The 22,092-nt window shown below is 37.6% G+C and overlaps 1 long non-coding RNA gene and 1 pseudogene across 1 annotated transcript; both read left to right on the top strand.

Annotated features, from left to right (window-relative positions):
- The first annotated feature begins 9,447 nt into the window (after positions 1-9,447).
- Positions 9,448-12,172, top strand: LOC111918698 (probable inactive ATP-dependent zinc metalloprotease FTSHI 3, chloroplastic; annotated as a pseudogene).
- Positions 12,173-15,649: 3,477 nt separating this feature from the next.
- Positions 15,650-16,902, top strand: LOC111918652 (uncharacterized). Its single transcript, XR_002859303.3, has 3 exons — positions 15,650-16,176; positions 16,482-16,559; positions 16,650-16,902. It is a non-coding gene; the product is annotated as an uncharacterized LOC111918652 (long non-coding RNA).
- Positions 16,903-22,092: the final 5,190 nt, after the last annotated feature.

Below are 22,092 nucleotides of genomic sequence, written 5' to 3'. Positions count from 1 at the left end.
GCATAAAAATAAAAATAAAATGTATTCATTTTAAGTTTTAACATGTGTACGCCCTATAAGTTGCATAAAAATAAAAATAAAATATATTCATTTTAAGTTTTAAAATGTACACATGTTAGGTCGGTTCGGGTTCCGTGGGTTGGTTTCCTTGTTTGGTTTTACATATTTGGCAGGTTCAATTTTTTGGATCGGTTTTAAAGATCCAAATGGTGTCAAGTCCACCCGTTGCCTTAGGTAACTTGGTAATGAAGTCCATTGCAATTCGCTCCTATTTCCACTCGGGTATCACTGGCTGTTGAAGTAGTCCCGAGGGCTTCTGATACTCTACCTTAACTTTTGCGCAATTCAGACACTTCCCCGCGAAAGTAGCTATTTCGGCTTTCATGTTCGGCCACCAATACAGCTTCTTGAGGTCTAAATACATCTTATCTTTGCCGGGATGCATTGAGTAACGAGTTTTGTGAGCTTCGTTCATGACAACGTCCCTGAATCCACCAAATTTCGGTGTCCAGATCCGCTTCATGAGACAACGAACTCCGTCATCCCTGACTTCAAGATTTTTGTCCATTCCTCTCAATGCCTCGCCTGCCACGTTTTCTGGTTTCAAGGCTTCTTCTTGTGCCTCCTTGATTTGTGTGGACAGGTGTGAATGGATGGTCATGGTTAATGCCTTTACTCAGCGGCCAGAGTATTCCTTTATGCTTAAAGCGTCTGCCACCACGTTGGCTTTTCCTGGGTGGTAACGAATCTCGCATTCGTAATCGTTTAGCAATTCTACCCATCGTCTTTGTCTCATGTTGAGTTCTTTTTGGTTGAGGATATACTGAAGGCTTTTATGATCGGTGAAGATAGTGCATTTGGTGCCGTAGAGGTAATGCCTCCAGATTTTTAGGGCGAAAACTACCGCTCCTAGTTCGAGATCATGCGTCGTATAGTTTACCTCGTGTATCTTCAGCTGTCTTGAGGCGTAGGCAATGACCTTTCCTCGTTGCATCAACACACATCCAAGACCTTGGTTTGATGCATCACAATAAACCACAAAGTCCTCTGTTCCCTCTGGTAGGGACAAGATCGGAGCATTACACAGGGCTCGTTTCAGCGTTTGGAACGCAACCTCTTGCTTATCCCCCCAGGCGAAGGTCACTCCTTTTTGAGTCAAGGTGGTGAGTGGTTTTGCGATTTTGGAGAAGTTTTGGATGAATCTTCGATAGTAACCGACGAGTCCTAAAAATTGACGGATTTCTGTGGGTGTTCTTGGCGCTGCCCAGCTTTCGATTGCCTTGATCTTTGAAGGGTCCACATGAATTCCTTCCTTGCTGACTACATGTCCGAGGAAATCCACTTCTCGAATCCAGAACTCGCACTTTGAGAATTTTGCGTACAGTTTCTCCGCCCTCAGTATTTCCAGGACTTGACGTAAATGTTGGTTGTGTTCTTCCTCACTTCGGGAGTAGACTAGTATATCGTCGATGAAAACAATCACGAACTTGTCTAAGTAAGGTCGACACACCCTATTCATCAGGTCCATAAACACTGCGGGTGCATTTGTTAAGCCGAAAGGCATCACTACAAACTCATAGTGACCATAGCGTGTTCTGAAGGCTGTCTTGGGAATATCCTCTTCTTGAACTCGTAGCTGATGGTATCCAGATCTAAGGTCAATATTTGAGAAGAAACTCGCTCCTTGTAGTTGCTCGAAGAGGTCATCGATTCGAGGCAAAGGTTACCGGTTTTTGATGGTGAGTTTGTTTAATTCGCGATAGTCAATGCACATACGGAACGATCCGTCCTTCTTCTTAACGAACAAAACTGGTGCTCCCCAAGGCGAGAAGCTTGGTCTAATGAATCCTTTGCTCAGTAGTTCGTTTAGTTGACTGGACAGTTCCTGCATCTCGGCTGGGGCTACACGGTATGGCGATTTCGCTACAGGAGTAGCTCCAGGAATTAGGTCGATTCGGAATTCGACTTGTCTAGCAGGGGGCACTCCTGGAAGGTCTTCTGGGAATACGTCAGGGAAATTACAGACCTACGAAATGTCCTTTATGTTTTTAGCTTCTTGATTCCTATCCACGACGTTGGCTAGGAAGGCGTGGTACTCCTTGCGGAGGTACTTTTGGGCCTTGACACACAAAATGATCTGAAAGTTTGAACCGGGTTTGTCGCCATAGACGATGAGGGTTTCACCACTTGGCAAATTAAGGCGAACGACCCTTTCGTGACATAGAATTTCGGCATGGTGAGGGCATAACCAATCCATGCCAATAATGACATCAAAACTTTTTATGGTGACCGGCATAAGGTCGATTTGGAAAGAGTGATTGTTTAGAGTGAGAGTACACCCAATGTAAATGTCGTTAGTGTTCTTTGTTTTTCCATTATCCATTCTACGGTGAATGTGTCTTTTAGTATTTGTGGTTTTTGTTTAAGCAAGCGTTTAAATTTATAGCTCACGAAGCTTTTCTCCGCGCCACTATCGAAAAGAATGCATGTGTATGTATTGTTGAGGAGAAACATACCGGTGACCACAGTTGGGTCTGCAACTGCTTTCTCATGACCTATCGCCAGAACTCGGCCCACTCCACCAGTGTTGGGGTTTCTTGCCTTTGGGCAGTTCCGCTTGAAGTGTCCTGCCTCTCCACAACCATAGCAGGTTTGAGTTGCTCCTGCGTTGGCAGCTTGTGCGTTTTGTTGAACTGGAGCTTTACAAAATCGAGCGGTGTGCCCCTTTTTGTTATAGTTGGTGCAATGCATTTCACGGCAAGCGCCATTATGGTGAAAGTTGCATTTGTTTCACTTTGGCAGGTTCCCGGTGTATTGCCTTATTGGAGTTGGGTTGGCAGCAGTTGTGGCGGCGCTTATAGCAACCACTTGTTGTTTCTTGGCAGGGTCTTGAGCAGGTTGACCCTTCTTCTTGTTCCAGAACTTCCTTTTTTTGTTTCCTCCCTTAGCTTGCTCGGAGGTGGTTGTCACAGTGCCATGACTGGCTTTATGATTGATGAGTTGTTGTGCCAGTTCTTTGGCACTATCAAAGGTAGTTGGCCTTGAGGCCAATACGCTTCCTTGAAGTTGGGAAGATAGTCCCCAAATGTATCTTTCGACCTTCTTGCTTTCCGACATAACCATTCCTAGACACAGTATGGCTAGATCATTAAATCTTGAAGTATAAGACAGGATGTCGGAGCCTGTCATTTTGAGACCCCAAAGTTCCTCTTCCAACTTTTGTATCTCGCCCCTTGGGCAGTACTCCTTCATCAACATGGTTTTCAGGTCTTCCCATGTTATCGAGTTAGCCATCGAAAATGTCAATGTCTTGACGTGGCCATTCCACCAGGTGAGTGCCCTTTCGAGGATGAAATCTAATTTAAGTGGGGGAGAACTGTAACATCCCGTTTAAAATAAATAAATAAGTAAATAATAATCCCTAAAACCCTAAGATGTATATATATATATATATATATATATATATATATATATATATATATATATATATTTATTTATTTATTTTAGCCCTAAAGTCGTGTTAATTTAGTGGGTGTACACTTGGAGTGTTAAAAGTTATATTTTCTGATATTGAGGGTTAAATTGTAACATATGGACTTGTTATGAATAGATTTTCGGAGGCATGGGTTGTATGCTAGCTTTTCGACCTAAGGTGAAAAGAATTATGAAAGCAAGGGGGTTGTATTGTAAATGTTGGACCTTATCTGAATTAAATTATGGAGACAGGGACCAATCTAGTAAAAATGAATTCAAAGTTTGAATTAGACACGGGACATAAACCAAGTCCTTTCCCTTCTCGCTTAAAAGAAGCATGAAAACCCTAACCCTAGTTTTTTTAAATTCCATCCGCCACATCTTGTTCTCTAGCCGCCATAACCCTCATTTTCTTACTATTTCGATCAGCCAAGACCATCGGTGGACCTTTGCTGCCGGCAAAATCATGGACCGATGAGAACCGTGCACGTTAAGATCGTTTAGAGAAGGGTTGGGTTTGATGCAAAATCTTATGGTTGTTGTTGTTGTTCTTGGTGGCTGACGCAACCACCGTCTCTCCATTGCAACCACTCCTTTTTCCCCTCCGCTTTCATTCTGACCCACAACATCTAGGTAGCCCGTCGCCATCACCACTCATGCTAGCCCTGTCAAAAATACCCGTTACCCGAATTACCCACCCGATTTTTTCGGGTAACGGGTAAATTGGGTCGGGTAAATCGGGTATCAGGTTAATTTTTTCGGGTAAGTGGGTAACCCGAATTTTTTTCGGGTCGGGTAAAGGGTAAGTTGTTTGGGTTTCGGATATACCCGATTACCCGAAATATATATAAGAAATAATGTCCCTTTATGAGTTTATCTAACCCTCCCAATTCCCAAATCCCAATTTCCCTCGTTGAGGCTCGTTCTATTTTCCCCACGTCAAAAACCCCTCGTACCTCGTCTGCTCTTCGTTGGTATTCGTCACCAATGGATGACTATACTGAAGTATAAGATGAGACGATTGAAGTTGACAACCCAACTAATGATCATGTTCCACAAGAAAAATAGAAAAAAAAAATAAAGAATTCAACCCAAGATCGAAAGTTTGGAAAGAATACTTGATATCTCAAATATTATTGAGTAAAAAATCTCAATGTTCAAAGTTTAGCACGACATACTTATTTCATTACATTTATTTCTAGGTGCCATTAAAAAATTAAAAAAAAAATTTAAAAATCGGGTAACACCCGAATTACCCTTACCCAACCCATTACCTGAATTACCCATACCCGAATTACCCGAATTTAATTTGGGTAGGGTAACGGGTAAATTTTTTTATATGAAAAACCCGAATTACCCGAAACCCGAAAATTTTACCCGATCAACACCCCTAACTCATGCAACTCCTCCTTCTGCTGCTCCGGTCGTCGTTTACCACCCCGAAGGAGGCTACTGTGGGCGCTCGTATGTGTGTGTTTCGCATGTATGTGTGTAACACAACATAGCTGCTCATTGTATGCTTGTTGTTGGCCGTAAATCTATGTAGAAAACCACCATGGCAGCTAACCATGGTGGCTTCCACCTTGCTGCCAATTCCTGCCACCACCAGCCACTGTGTGAGGTGGCTGTGTGCATGTAATATGGTGTGTGCGTGTGTGTGTGTGTTTTCTGCATGGTTATTGTAGCGGTAGTTGTTTGGTTAGATTTTAACTCGAAACTGCCACCACTGCCGCAAGTGGGTGGCTACCGCCAACGACCACTGCTCGAGGTGGCAGTGAGTGGTGCCTGACTTACTAAATACTAAATGACCTTAGCATCTAACCTTAGACCGAGTGACACATGTTTGGGTTGGAAACCCTAATTGGGGTTTAGAAAACCCTAATATCAAGAAAACTTAAGTTTTGGAGTTTTGTTCAGGTGACTATCTCACCTCTTGTTACTTATGGTTATGCATTTCGTGGAGTTTAGTTGGTAGCAGGACTATATGCTGTAAGAGGACTAGTAGGCAGTAGTGAGTTGTATGATTGACGTTGCCTGTATTATGTGCCGACTTAATCCTTGATTGTTTATATGTCGACATGTTGTGTTTGGGTTGGGGTTGTGGCGGTCCTTCTTTATGTTGTAGGTCAATATACCTGGTGTGAGCTGGCTGTAAGCTGTAGGCACGGAGGCTCGGGATAAGTGGTTGGGTTGAGGCGTTAAGGCCAATAAACCCGGTATAGTTGTGCATTCCAGTCCGATGACTGATTGAGCTCACTGCTCGTTTATTTTTTTTGGTTATGTGTGGTATTTTTGGGGGAACTCACTAAGATTTATGATTGTTTATTGTTTCAGGTATCATCGGTTTCCATGGGAAGGCGGAGGTGGGACTATACACACTCTTCAACAACATTGAGGATTTCGCATTTTCTATAATACTCTGATTTTAGATAAATATAATTTGGAATAAATGGTTTTTCTTAATAATTTATTTATAAATTGTAAAGTTTTACCTAAATAAAAATGAAAAATTTTGGGTTGTGAAAAATGGGACGTTATAGTTTTCGAGTTTGATTTTGTTTATCCATACGATTGGGTATTGATTGCGATGAAACTTTCAACCTCGTGGTTAAACCAACTACTATATGTGCAGTTCTCGATCTTGTTGTATCTCATCATTAGGCTACTTGATGTCAATAATGTTTTGCTTGAAATCTTTTAGATGTAACAAGCACCCAGTTTTCAGGACACACACTTTTCGAATCATGTTTGCTTGCTTCAACAACAAGCTCTACGATCTTGGTTTCAACGTTTTGATGCTTATCTTTTATGTATTGGTAATCATGACATATCTTTGTTTATCTATCGATATGGTCCATATACGACTTACATACTACTTTATATAGATGACATCATCTTAACTGCATCTTCAGTGGATTCCTCCATCACATTATCACCATTTTGCGCTCAAAAATTTCGATGGAAAGCTTTAGGGATCTAAACTATTTTCGTAGTATTTATGTGTCTTCCGACACTCACAATATGTTTTTACCCCAATAGAGATATACTTTGGAGATTGTGGAAAAATCCAATTGTAACACCTATGTCCTCATGTATGCTTCTCAATATTTAATTTTGGCATTTGTTCATTTTAGGTGCCTAACGCGGGGCATAGGATTGCCTCCTTCACTTGGCGTAGGTGAAAGATTCCATCGAAGGGATAAAACCTAATTGAGGGGGTTGTGAACCCTATTTAAAGGCTCTAACTCCATGAGGGCCTCTCAGTGCTCAACCTTCACCCTCATATTTAGTGTCCTCGAACCCCTAGCCACCTTGTGGAGGTTTTGAAGCCTTTGTGTGTTCTTATGTGCATTCTTGAAGAAGGAATCCATTGGAGAAGCATTTTTGGGCTCCGTGCTTTGTAGATCCAGACTTTGCACTTCATCATCCACCATTAGGAGGTATAAAGTTTGCATCTTGACGTTCCTTTATGTTAGATCTAGTTAGCCAATAAATAGTTTTGCTTTTTGTCCCATAACCTTGGTATTAATGAGTATGAGCTACTCCAGACCTTATGAGTATCATTTATAGTCGTTTCTGAGCTTGTAGATTCATAAAAAATGGGAGCTTAGTCACTCCTATCCATCCATGCATGAGCTCTTGAGTATTTTAAGGATTTATGGACTTAGGGTTTGGTCTTATGCCCCTTTTAGCCATGCAAAGGTGTAAAGTCAGAAAATTTATCAATTAGGATGTTCATTAGGTATAGATCTGAAAAATTGATGTTTAGTCATTGTGTATTAAGAGCTTAATGTGAAGTTGGCAATACAGTGTAATTACGATGGGCTTAATTTGGGCTACACTTAGCATAGCTTAAATTGTTCCTGTTTCCCATCAGAGGCTCTACGCTGGGCATAGAGCATGGTGTACACTGGGCGTAGCACCAAAAGGGTGATTTTTGGACAAAATGGATATTAGGTCGAATGAAGTGGGTTCTAATCTTAGAAGGGTAAAATGGTCTTTTACCCCAAGTAGAGCATCTATGAACCAAGACCGTCGAGTGTGGATTATTACCTTAATTTTTTTTTATTATGGTCTTATTATGTATTGATTAGTATGGGGAGTTCCAGTATCAAAAGCTCGAGTGTGAGATTTGTATGTCTTCAAATTGAGGTGTGTCTTCTCACTATACTATATAGGATGCTAATTGTCTTTGTGACTCTTGCATGTGTATGTTGGCATGGGCTCACTTATTATATGTTGGGCTAAGCCTGGTCAGTTAATAGCATCGAGATCTCGGTGAGATCTCAGTGGAATAACATTTCACAGGTGTTTGCAAAATACCATTTTCAAATAGCGTTCTGAAATATTGGAGTTGAGATTATCGCCGCTATCAACCGGTATTGGCCGCTATTTCACCGATATTTCAATACCGGTATCCCAGTTTTTTCCCGCTATTTGATTTTTTTGGGTTTTTTAGGGTTTTTTATACAAATTTATAAAAGAATAAGTATTTTGATATGGATTAGCCCACAACTTGTAATATTATAATCCTAATCTCCTTTTTTTAACGTTGTGACCTAATTAGAACTCAAAAGAAACTAGATGGAAACAATTTGGAAGCCACAAAGATATAAAAACTTTTGATTTGTAATTAAACCTTGGTTAATGCAACTAATTTGTAATTATAATCAAACCTCATTTATGCATTTAACTTGTAACTCTTTTTGTGCAATATGTTATAGTGTTAACTTATAAACATGTTACTTTTTTTGATTATATATATATATATATATATATATATATATATATATATATATATATATATATATATATATATATATATATATATATATATATATATATGGAGAATATGTGGCTGTTATATACCTAATATTAGGTATAGAACCATAAAAAACTACATAGTTTTAACAAAATTCAATCAAATATCTTTACCATATTTCTTGTATCCTCTATTAGAGCTTATGTTAGACTTTATATATTTTTATAGAGTTTTATAAGTTTAATTTTGCACCGCAAACTGTATATAAGAATATTTTACCAACTACATGTAGTTTAGTATATTGAAATTTATTACAAAAAACTATTGTGAAAGATTGAAATCGTTAAATAAAAACCTGATAAACCTCTTCTCATAATCTATAAAAAAAACAATGCAAGTATACATAATGTAGGTGTCGGGGGAAGTTATGAAACTTCTACTAGAGGTCTAATAAAAACACATTCGAAATACATAGATGTTAGAGATGAATTACAAAATAACAAATAATATGAGTTCAAAAGCAATATAGGAAGAAACTAACAGTGAAATAAAATTGTGTTTTTTAATCAAACTGAAGTCAATTTAGATGGTTATATATATATATATATATATATATATATATATATATATATATATATATATATATATATATATATATATATATATATAACTTTTAAAAACCGCAATTCCACCGTCATTCGACCGCGAGAACCGCTATTTTAAATCACGGCAAGTGAACGCTATAAAATTTTATACCGTGATAAATGCATAGGGCTAGACCTATTTATATGAATGTTGGGCCCGACCCATGTGCATGATTTGGCTTAATGTTCTAGGATTTTTAAATCTATTGAGTATATTTGTTTCATGAATTTTGTAGGATTTTGAAGAAATTGAAAAAATAAACTTCATAAAAATCGTGTTTGGTTTAAAAAATTAATTAATAAATTTCTATGAAATTGAATTAAATTCTTATGATTCATTGAGATAAATCAAAAAATTAAATGAATTTATAAGAAGAATTGGAGTTCCATTCCTTATTTCCTTACCCCTGTTAAAAAAATTATTTTTTCAAATAAAACCTAAGTCTCTCTTGTCTGCGATTGCTCGACTCCCGCCATACATAAACATACGCTTCTTCACTCCTTAAAAACATTGCGGAAGACACCAAGACTGTCCGTGTCAATGGCAAACCTTTTGTTGAATCACCCGATGATGATTGTGCAGACATCAAAAGCGCCCATGACGATGACAAACCTTTTCTTGAACGCTGCGCAGGCACCGAAACCTCCAATGGCAACGACGGCAAACCTTTTGTTGACCCCCCCGCTTTTGTTGATCCCCCCGCTGATGATCGCCATAAATTCCACTCAACAGCGTCATTCTATCTTTAAAAGGGGTTTCTCTAATACTTCTCGCTCTAAAAAGAGTTTCGCATCTAATACTTCTCGCTCTAAAAAGAGTTTCTCATATACTCCGCCACCATCCTCTTCCTCGCGTCCTCTGTCTCTTCGTCTTTCTTCGAACCATGCTGCAGTGCCCATCTCCCCAGTCCTTAAAAAGGTCAACCGAAATACTTTTTCTTTTTCATATGCATGCATGCTGCATCTCCTAATCTTATGCAGTCGTATACATCATGTTATTACTCTTAGGTTCTGTTTTTCTTTACGCGATTTTCCTCATCCAGGAACATAACGGTTTTGGTGGCAACATGAACTGCGCTGATTTTTGGGGCCCTTTGTCGGGCTGGGATGATGTGGTGCAAACGGGTACAAAGGTTCGTGGACTGTATTTTTATTGGTAAATTAATCTGTTCTTCATGAATTTCCGTTTTAGGTGCATAATTGTGGCCAATATTTGTTTCATGAAATTGCGTTTTAAGTGCATAGTTGTGGCCAATATTTGTTGCAATGGTATATAGTATAATCAGGTGATTTTGTAGCAGCCAATTTTTGACTTCCTTTGTACATTCATAAAAGTCTAAATTAAATTCTACTCTCTTTCTAGTGAAAGGAATTGGTTTTGAATTCCAAAAACTAATAAGAATAATGTTGATTGTAGATATTTATGATAATTATCATATGTAAAAGTTAAATGTTTGAATTTCTAGAATTAAAACTTCAAGTTTTGGGACATGGGTACTTTATATATATATTTTTTATGTATGAGTTATATATATACTCTTGCATTACTGAGTATCTGCAACATCTGTGAAGTTTGTGTGTCAATCGGCGGCCAAAGAGGACAGTACTATTGTTGCAGAGACCGAAGATGGTATGCAACTTTTCTTTTAATGTGTGATTACATTGACAACATGAATTCATTGGATAATTTTCTTGAGTTACATTACAGACACACAGGAAGCTAAAAGAAAAACCCCTAAAACAACAATGATGTCTGATGGCAAATTGAGTCGAAAGATATACATGGTTATTGTCGGAGCTTCTTTTTGTGCACTTGTAGCCTTTGTACCAAAACAACAAGCATCGGGTTGCATAGTTGTCTCTGAGCATTTATCCCGAGCAATGAAGGACATCTTTTTTGGTGCCCTCTTGGCCTGCCCATTGACACGACAGCTTTCATATGAATCAATGAAAAGGTTCGTTTTCAACATGTTTGTTATAGCCCCTGCGTGGATTAATATCTGGCAGCTGTGGTATTACCATAAAGGTTTGCAAAGTTCTGAAAAAATTAAAAATAGAAAACCGAGTAAGAAACAATCCATAACTTTTGATGATGTGGAAGGAGTTGATGCTGCCAAAGCTGAACTTCTCGAGGTAGTTTACTAATTTGTACCCTTTCCTTATTATGACTTGGGATATGAATGATGAAAGAAAGATTAATCCTGCATGCATGTTGAACTTTTGTAGATTGTCTTGTGCATCAAAGAAGATAGTAGATATATGAAACTTGGGGCAAAATTACCACGGGGGGTTCTGCTTGCGGGCCCCCCGGGAACCGGAAAAACATTGTTGGCCCGTGCAGTGGCCGGAGAAGTTGACGTGCGTTTTTCTCGATGTCTGCTAGTGAATTTGTGGAGGTTTTTGCCGGTAAAGGGGCTGCCCGTGTTCGAAATCTTTTCCAAGAGGCAAGAAAACATTCACCGTCTATTATTTTCATTGATGAGATAGATTCTGTTGGAGGGCAACGTGGAAATACTATGAATTCTGAACGTGACCAGACTTTAAACCAGGTAAATATAATTTTAATTTAATGCTCATGATCAAAGTCAAACAATGAAATAGTTGACATGAAATGTTGTCATTAATGTGGTAGCTTTTGACTGAGATGGATGGATTTGAGAAGGGTGCAACTGTGGTGGTTATGGCTGCTACTAACAGACCCGAGTTACTAGATTCTGCTTTGATGAGACCGGGTCGGTTTTCTAGGAAAGTGGTTGTGGGTAAACCGGATGAAGATGGAAGGAGAAAGATTTTTGCTTTATATTTACAGAAGGTACCCATGACGGAGGACAAAAAAGTCATTTGTGACCTTGTTGCTTCACGTACACCAGGGTTAGTTGGTGCTGATCTTGAAAATATAGCTAATGAAGCTGTACTGCTTGCTGCTCGTAGAGGTTTCTTCTAAACTTAACATTTACTTAAGTGTTTAGACATAGCAATGTGTTGATTATGATCGGGTATGTTGTTAGGTGTTGATTTTGTGACCAAGGAGGATGTTCTTGAAGCTGTTGAGAGAGCAACAACGAAGATTTATAATGATGATACTGCCAATAAAGCTAACTCACCGTATTCGTTTGGAGAAATGGCACTAGAAAGCGTGCATGCCGGGGGATGTTAATTTCGAACTAATCATCTATAGGATTCATTCAAGATGGCGCATTCGATTTTGGTTTTTTTAGATTTCATGTTTCTTGTAAGTATATAGATCTTTTGGCAAAGTGGATATAGGTTGTCAATAGTGAAAGTTAGGCTGAATTTAACCAAAGCGACTAAAGTTATTGCATATATTTATTTGTTTGGGATGAGAATGTATTAATATAAAGTTTGAAGGTTATGAAAAGGGTATTCGGCGAAGCGATCCCATAGGGATATATTCAATTATATTTATACAGGTACAATCATAACATAGAGATAAGGATTAGATCCTCATTGATTGGATCTAATTTTTACAATACAACATCTGAATCATGCTAATCTATCTATTAGGTTTCCGTTTTACATTCCCTCTCAATCTTAACCGTGACAAAATTCAGATTTTATCTTAGTTGATATAACATGTTATGCATTGTTGGTTTTGTGAATCCATCGACTACTTATCACTTGGCAATATAAAACGAACATCAAGAGCGCCTTTTTGTGCTCTCACGGACAAAAAGAAAATCCATCACTATGTGTTTTATACGTGCATGAAACACAAGATTGGCTGTTAGATAAGTAACTCCTAGATTATTGCACCGCGGACTAATGGTCGGGGCTGTCGGACACCCAATTCTTTAAGCAAAGATTGCACCCATGTTGCTTCTACAGTACCATTAGCTATAGCCTTGTATTCAACTTTTGTACTCAATGGACCGATTTAGACACTGTAGGTTGCTTGCGAGAACTCCAAGAAATCAGATTTAGCCCTAAGAATACAACAAAACCTCTAGTAGACCTTTGATAATATAAACATCCAGCCTAATCACCATCAATAAACACACTTAGAAGCGTAGAATTAGACCATCGACTGTGTAGCCCTGTGGTCATCGTGCCTTTTACTTATCTTAGAATTCTCTTGACCGCTTCCCAATGGATATTTGTGGGTTTGGAAAGATATTGACCTACTTTGTTAACATCAAATGAAATGTCAAGTTGTGCTAAAGTGAGATATTGTAGACCGCCAACCATACTTCTATATTGAAAAGCATCATCTTCACCAAGGGCTTTGCCATAATCACATGCCAGTTTATAAGTGACAAACATCGGGTTGAAACACTTTTAGAATTCACCATATTAGCAACGATGCAGTAAATCAAAATCATACTTATGTTGCATCAAGGTGATTCCCCCTGAATTGTGAACAACTTCAATCTCAAGAAGTAATTCACTCGTCCAAGATCCTTAATTGGAAAGGAAGAAGATAATGCATGAATCAACTTATCAACTGCTTTTTGAGAAGACCCCGTAATGACAATGTCATCGACATAAACCAACATGGAGATGGTAATATCTCAATGATGAAATATGAATAGGGAAGTGTCGAGTTTGGAAGAGTGAAAACCATGTTGATAGAGTTTGTCACTAAGCCGAGAAAATCAAGCACGTGGAGACTGCTTTAGACCATAAATTGCCTTTTTTTTTTTTTTTTTTTAAATTTGCACACGTATTGAGGTCATTGAGGACTTTCAAAACCTGGTGGTTGCTACATATAAACTTCTTTATTTAAAAATCCATGAAGAAAAGTATTCCTGACATCAATTTGACGAAGGTGCCAGCCTCGAGAAACGACCAATGAGAGTATTAAGGGAACTATGGCTAGTTTTACAACTAGACTAAAAGTGTACTGGTAATCAATTCCATAGTGCTGAGTAAAACCAAGAGCAACCAAACATGCCTTATTCTTGTCAATATACCCACTTACAATCAACCACATTAACACCAGGTCATTGAGGAACTAAAGCCCATGTGTTATTTTGCTGAAGAGCATTGAATTCCGCATCCATGGCTTTACATCAAGTTCACTCAGAAAGGGCCATTTGATCGAAAGTGGGTACAACAAGAAAAGATCGTTTGCGTGGATCATAAGTGACAGTTCCATCGATGTATTTTCAAGAAAAAAAATTCCTACACGACCACAGGTTGGATACTTGGTGGAGACGGAGATGAGATCGTCGGGAAGTCATTACCGGCGAAGCATCCGGTGCCGCCATGTAACGCCCGATTCTTGGTATGTATTTAATTAAAATTTATTCGTTTTTGTATAGAAACTCGACAAGTTGGAGGCCCCAAACTTTTCGAGTAGGGATGGAAATTGGACGCGGAATGAGAAGTCTACTCGACGAGTTGAGAGCCTCAACTCGACAAGTAGGACCGGTAGAATGAAACCCTAATTTTAAGGGTTTTTCACCCTATTTAAACACCTTAACCTCCAAAAGTTGGCCTCATTTGCAGTCTCCATCGTCCCAAACCCTAGTACACTTTTGAGAGTTTTGAGTCATTCTTGGTGTATTCTTTGTGGTTTTGAAGAAGATACTTGAAGAAGGAGCAAGAAAGTGTTGGAGAAGAGTAGATCCAAAAGTCTAGCTTCATTTCTGGTTCATTAGATGTATAAAGCTCCTATCTTGTCTATAATATGCTTAGATATAGTTTTAGGGCATTTTCTCCATATTTTGGTCCAAGAATGTTAGCTTTTGGGACTTGGACGTCCTAAGTGAATACCCTTTCAGATCTAGGGTCTAGAAGGGCTTTCATGGCATAAAGGTGAAAACTTTATGGCCATTATGTAACACCTGTTCCAGGAATTGCTTAATGGATGCAAGTTTTTAGGGTTTTAGTGCCGGGACTCGGCAAGTTGGGAGCCCCAACTCGGCGAGTAAAGTCATTTAAAGGATTGCGAGATTTCAACCCTACTCGACGAGTCGAAAGGCCCCGACTCAGCGAGTAGGCGCTGTAGAGGAAACCCTAAATTTTAGGGATTGGTACCCTATTTAAAGGACTTATGTCTCATTTGCAGCCTCCCTTATTTCCCCACTTTGTCCAGAGAAACCCTAGTTCGTGCCCCCTCTCTCTCTTTAAGTGTGTGTGAGCTTGGATAGTGATTCTTAGTGCTCTTTTGGAAGGAACTTGAAGCTTGAAGAGGTTGTGCTGAATGGATCCGGGATTTCCTCCAGTGTTGCAGCTACTTTGAGGTATAAAGTCGAAACCTTGGCTTTTCATTGCTTAGATTTCCTTCTATGGAAGTTCATGGCCATTGTTAGCATGGTTTGAGATCATTCTTGGATTTGAGTTTGTTATGAGCATATGGCTTTAGATCTGGATATCTCAGGGCCTTTGGGGACTTAAAGTTGCCAACTTTATCGAGTCTTGGCCCCCCTTCATGCTTAAGTCCCTTTTCAAGCTTTTATTAAGTGTTTCTAGCCTTGGATGCTTTTCATAACACGTAAAGTTTGCAACTTTACGTGGTAACTACACCAAAAGTGGTTGGATCTGTGATTTGGAGCCTCGGTTTCCACTGTAAAGGACCGAACACGGGAAGGACTAAAGGGACTCGCCGAGTCCTTTAATCAACTCGACGAGTCGGCCAAGGGGTTTACGGCCAAAGGGTTCTCGGTCAGGAGTTTACGGTTGAGGGTTTACTGCTGCAAACATTATGGAACTCGACGAGTCATTCAAGTGATTCGGTGAGTTGACGAATTGATAAGGTGCCAATAAAGTGAGTATGACGATGTTGGGATGGGAAGAGGCCATTAATAGTGGGAATAACTTCAATTCCAAGAAAATGATGGAGGGGTCCCAAGTCTTTGATAGGAAACCGATTTGATAAGGTGCCAATAAAGTGAGTGATGAAATTGTTGTCGTTATTAGTGAGAACTATATCATCAACATATACCATGGAAAAGCACAATATTTTATCATGATTGTAGATAAAGAGAGAGACATCAACTTGTGATTTGTGAAAACCACAAGTAAGAAGGATAAATGTCAACTCTATGTCCCATGCCCGTGTTGCTTATTTCAAGCTGGAAAGAGATTTTCGTAGTTTGCAGATATGATTAGGAAATTGAGGATGAATGAAACCTGGTGGTTGATTCATGAAGACTTCTTCATGAAGTGTCCCGTGAAGAAATGCATTATTGACATTAAGTTGGCGTAGGGTCCAGTTGTGGGGAAGAGCTAGAGATAGGATGACACGAATAGTTATGGGTTTGGGAACGGGGCTGAAAGTGTCAGAATGAGATATCTCATCCCACTAATGGATCGTTGCAACTTATAGATAAGGTAAAATCTGCATTTTTATTAAGAAATCTAAAAAATCATAACTTTGTACTTCCATTTTTTTTATGTTCTTATTGTGACATCATAGTTCGATTAGTTTACACAATTACATCAGTGAAAACAGCTATGTATTTGGATGGGATTTCTGTAATTGTTAAGAGAAATGAAAGTAAGATGCTATAAATTATAATAATCAACAAATCAATTAAAGTACTCTGCCATATTTCCGGTTATCCCATATGCCTTTTCTTTTTGAGATTCTCTCATTAAATTTAGCTTTTTTTTAATTGCTTTAATCGTTAATACAGGTAATTTCTTTCATTCTACCTTCAAGAATAAAGTGAGTTTTCTACATGTCAAGTTAAGGAAGCAATTTATTACATGAGGTGAATTCATCTTGTTTATTTTTATGTATAAATTTGTAAAAAAATATTTCAAAATTGTTGAGGAGTTTATTTGTGGTGGTGGTTATGCAGGTGTTTCCCATTGTAAATCCATCTTTTCTAGAACAGTTGAGAAATGTTGAATAATTAAGCTCTAATTATTCAACTAAAATTTCATGGCTGTAATCTTTATATAAATGATAGGGCTCTTGATTTTTGATATTTGTAATATTTGGGTAACATGTTTGTTAAATTATGTGGATTGTACTTAAATCTCTTCTTCAATAATTATTACTACCCATTTAACAATTAACACATTTTATTTTGTTTTATTTCTTGACTAATGACTTATTAAGTGCTTAGAATAATTTATCATCATTGTTCTTATGATGCAGGTTTTATTAGGAGTTGAGGAGATTATAGCTTACTATCATGTGCAGAAGTAAGGTCTTGTTTTTTTATTGAATAAACGTTGTCTAAAATCTAAATAACTAATGTTTAAAAATTATATTGACAAAAATAATGGCAAGCATGGGAAATAGAAGTGCAAATCTGTAAAAAGTTAGTACATAACGGGACATTATCTCTCAATGACAGGTGTGGAATCCACAAACTAATCAAGAAGGATTGCTACTATTTTTTAGTATTATTCATTAAATGTCGAATATGGATTTAATGTAGGAGTGTTCATTTGGATGGATCGGTTTGATCCGATCCAATCAAGTAAATCCACATGGATTTCAGTTTTCAAAACATGGATCCGAATAGTCCAAACTAAGTTCAAATCCGATCCAATCCAACCAAATTACAGTTCGGTTGGATTGATTTTTACAATTCGGTTTTTATGAACCAATACATTTTAAATAATGTATAACTTAAATATTAGCTAACTCTTTAAAAGTAACTAAATAAAACTTTTTAGCTATGAATTATAGTTTATAAAAAACTATTAAGAAAAATTAGCTATAGCTTAATATTTCATTGACAAAAAACTTTTGATAAGTATATATTAAAGTATTATCTTGGTTGAAAGATTCTAATAATTAAAAAAAATAATTTAGTAAATTTATAAATGATTAAAGATATATATTAAAAATAAATAATAAGTTATTCGGTTTTTTTGGACTATTCGGTTCTTATTTTAGAAACCAAAATCAATCCGAAATCCAAAAATAATAATTTGGTTTAGTTTAAAATCAATCCAAAAATCCGAATATCCGAACCAAATAGTCCAATCCAAATTATCCGATTGGACAATTCGGTTTTAACCAAATAATGAACAACCACAATTTAATGTATGTCGAAAAGCGATTTTTTTTTATGTTTATATATTGTTGGTTTTAAAATATAGATTTGATGTATGTTTAAGACTTTTTTGTGTTGAAATATGTAATTATTTTTAATATTTTCATTACTTTATAATTTTTTTATAATGTCAAAATCCGTCGCTAAATTTGTCACAAAAATCTAATCAGTTAGTGAGTTTATTTCAAACTCCGTTGGTAATCCGTTAGTTAGTGAATTATTCCGTCGGTAATCCGTTGCAAAAATTATTTTGTCGGTGATCCGTTAGTAAATACTGACGGAAAAAATCCATTGCTAAAAATTAGTAGTAGCCGTCGGAAATCCGTTAACAATTAGCGTAAATATACCGATTGGTCTGTTAGAAGTCCGTCGGTAAAGAGTATTAGCGACGGATTACCAACGGTTTTGGCCGTCAGTGATGCTCGTTTTTGTAGTAGTGTGAGATATTTTAGAGAGTAGAACGATCACCTGTGACATGGTTAGTGGCACCACTATCAAATAGCCAGAGTGGTGAGATAGCAGGTGAACCGGACATAGTGACATTAGCGACATGATTAGCTAGGTGGCTGCGAGTTGTTGATAGTGACATTGTTTTCTCTTAGGAATCGTGATAGCTTTTGACAATCACTAGTCATGTGACCTGGGATGTTACAGAACTGACAAAAAGAGTTGTTTTTGTTTGGGCGACTACCACCAGATCCCGAGGAAAACCATTGGTTACGCTTGGTTGGGCTACGTTGCTGATTGGAAAATCGATTGTTGGGGCCACGTTGGCATCGGTTTGATTGTCGTGAAGTGCAATCGACAGTGGTTATCACTGGGTTAGAGGAGGCAGTGTGTTCCTTAAGGGCTCGCTCAAAATCACTTAGTTTGTCAAACAATTCAGAGTAGGAGAGTGGTGTTTCAGACACTTTGATAGCAACTACAATAGTTCCATATTCAAGTAGTGACAAAATATGCACCAATAGGTCTTCTTCTGTGACAGGACTTTGGGAGAGTGCCAGGTCATCAGCAATGGCACGCATATCTCGAAGGTATTCAGTGATTGAACGAGTGCCAGGTCATTTGTCATTTGTGACCTTGTTGCTTCACATACACAGTTGGGGCTGATCTTGAAAATATAGCTAATGAATTTTTACTGCTTGCTGCTCGTAGAGGTTTGTGCTAAACTTAATAAGATTAACATTTACTTTAAGTGTTTAAACATAGCAATGTGTTGATTATGTTTGTGTACGTTGTAAGTTGGTGATCTACCGAAGCTAAGTCACTGTATTTGTTTGGACAAATGGCACTAGAAAGTGTGCACGTCGGGGATATTGATTTCAAACTAATTATCTATAGGTTTTTCTCAAGATGGCTCACTCGATTTTGCTTTTATTAGATTTTGTGTTTCTTGTAAGTATATAGATCTTTTGGCAGGGTGGATATAGGTTGTCGATAGTGTTGATTAGACTAAATTTAAGCAAAGTGACAGAAAATGACTAAAAAAATTGGGTATGTTTATTTGTTTGGGATGAGAACATATTAATATAATATTCAAAGATAATCACCAAGTTCTTAGGGCGTGTTCGGCAAAATTAGTTGGTAGCTGGTGACTTGTAGTGGGTAATGGGTAGCTTGTAGCTTGTAGCGTTTTGTTAAACGCTACATGAAGTAACATTTGGATTTGGAGCATTTTGTTTAAATTAAACCCTAGAAGCTTGAAGTGCCGAACGGGGCTTTGTGTTCAAAACGGAGCTAGAAGCTAGAAGCTCTCAAACGCTCCGTGCCGAACACACCCTTAAGGTCGGGATCTTATATACAATTGTGTTCTGCTTTGCAAGATCATGGTTGTAAAATTCTGCAACAAAATGACAGTTATAATTTTACTAACATTTGGTCAAGTACCTTATGTATAATGGTTGGAGTGCTTTTTAATGATACGTGCAATCAAATTATCATTAATGAACACCGAAATTTCTTTGAACCTCAGAATTGATATTAAAATTCGAAGCTTGTAAAGCAGCATCACCAAAAACTATAACACCAATTGGACTCAACATTAATAAACACTACACTCTACAGCAACTAAGGACTCCAAACTAAACAATGCCAAAACAGAAGCCAACATAAATGAACATTACAGAACCTAAGGACACTAAAATAGACGATAACATTAAAGTACACCAGAGCACCTAACGACTCCAAAACAGAAGCTAGCATTAATAAACACTATAACACATAAGCACTACAAAAATAAACAACACCAAAAACAAAAAAAACTATAGCACCTATAGACTCCAAAAATAAATAATTTCTGAAGCTTGTTAATGAGAGGTGCCATACTGCCATCATTTGGCACATGTCCTACACAAAACTCTAGTGTTGATAATTTACTTGTAAAATTAAAATCTCAGAACCATCAACCATTCCCTGACATTAATATATCAAACTAAAATGAATTTCCTATAAACAGAAGTCAACCATAAACTACTTCAGGGCATTGATTTTATATGCATGGGTACAGAGGAAATTGTTTATGAAGAAATCCATGGGGATTTTTATGATGGTTGGATTTGTTTACTTTGTAAAGGTTTTAAAAGAAAAAGTTGATCACAGTCGTTGATGCGAACAAAAATAACTTTAATCGCCACTAAATAGTTACAGCAACTAAGGTCGAATCCACAAGGATCTTATAGTTAGCAAACTACTTCTCAAGTGATTAAAAGACTAAACTTTGATGAAAACGATATTTAAACTAACAAGCTGACAAACAATTGAATTTGATATTAAAAAGTGGTGATCGCGATATTTAAACTAACAAACTTTAATGGTGATATTGAATTTTATGTCTCAATCTTCAATTTGATTTTCTTCGATCTACTTCTCTGTTTTCACATAGATGTGCTTCGATGTTTTTTTTTTCATATATGACCTCAATGTTTGCATTTGGATACTGACACAGCGCATATTTTAAACACTTGAAAAAGATTTAAGTAAGTATCTAACCAATTTTGATCAAAAATACCTTAATCTTTTGTTTCAGAAACTTCATCAGAGGATCATTCCACAATGTAGTTGATGCTCGTTGCATCTGCACCACTTTTGTGAATTTTTTCTCAGCACCTACTTTGTTCTTATTAACAGGTTGGGGAGGGGAGCATGATTGTGAGTTAGTTGATTTTGGTAGATGCGAGCAGGAAAAGGAAGACTATAGGAAACTAAAATAAGGAGAAAACTATTTTTGGTTCATGAGTACCAAACAAAACAAATTCCTCGTTCCTGAGCATGCACCATTTCAATGGAAAAAAATACACATTACTTTTTTCTAGTGAAATGGTGGATGCTCATGAACGAGGAACTTGTTTCGTTTGGTATTCGTGAACCAAAAACTGTTTTTCCATACTTTAGTTTACCATAGTCTTCTTTTTCCGGCTCACGTCTACTAAAATCTAGTAACTCACAATTATGTTCCTCCTCCCCAACCTTTTGACAGGAATGACGTTGATTCAGTGAAAATTTTCAGAAAAGTTGTTCAGATGCTACGAGCATTGCTACATTGACGAAAAATCTTCCAAGGAAGTTTTCGAAACTAAAGCTTAATGTATTTTCGATCAAAAATAGTTAAAAATTTACTTAATTTTTTATAAAGTGATTAAAATATATGTTGCTTCAGTATCCAAATGCAAACATTGTGGTCGTGTATGGAAAGACAGTGAATCATATCTATGTGAAGACAGGATATATATTGAAGATTGAGACATATGAACATAGTATTAAACAGAACTCTTTATGTAGGAAACACTAACACTTTTTATTAAGACCACTTGAAAAGAACTTATACTTTTGAGAAACTACTACAATTTGCTTTCTTGGATGGTGGGGTGGTTTGGAGAAAATGAGATCCACACCTATTTGGGCTGGAGGGAGTGGTGCCACAAGAACCGCACTCCCTTCACTGCCACGTAAGCGCCGTGTCAGTTTTTACGACAAAAGTGTGGTTTTTTGCCACACACAAGGAGTGGTATCAAAAGGAGAGAGAGAGAGAGAGAGAGAGAGAGAGAGAGAGAGAGAGAGAGAGAGAGAGAGAGAGAGAGAGAGAGAGAGAGAGAGAGAGAGAGAGAGAGAGAGAGAGAGAGAGAGAGAGTGGTGCGGCCAAAATCTATTGCTCTTAGCTTGACTGCAGTTTGAACTGCATAGGGCCCGATGTTCCCCTGCCACCACCGTGGCAAGGACTATAGCCAAACCACAC

This window comes from Lactuca sativa, chromosome 5 (genome assembly GCF_002870075.4).
Source record: "Lactuca sativa cultivar Salinas chromosome 5, Lsat_Salinas_v11, whole genome shotgun sequence".
Classification (NCBI taxonomy): domain Eukaryota; kingdom Viridiplantae; phylum Streptophyta; class Magnoliopsida; order Asterales; family Asteraceae; genus Lactuca; species Lactuca sativa.
Note: the sequence above shows the minus strand (reverse complement) of the source record. Positions and strands in the feature narration are given on the sequence as shown.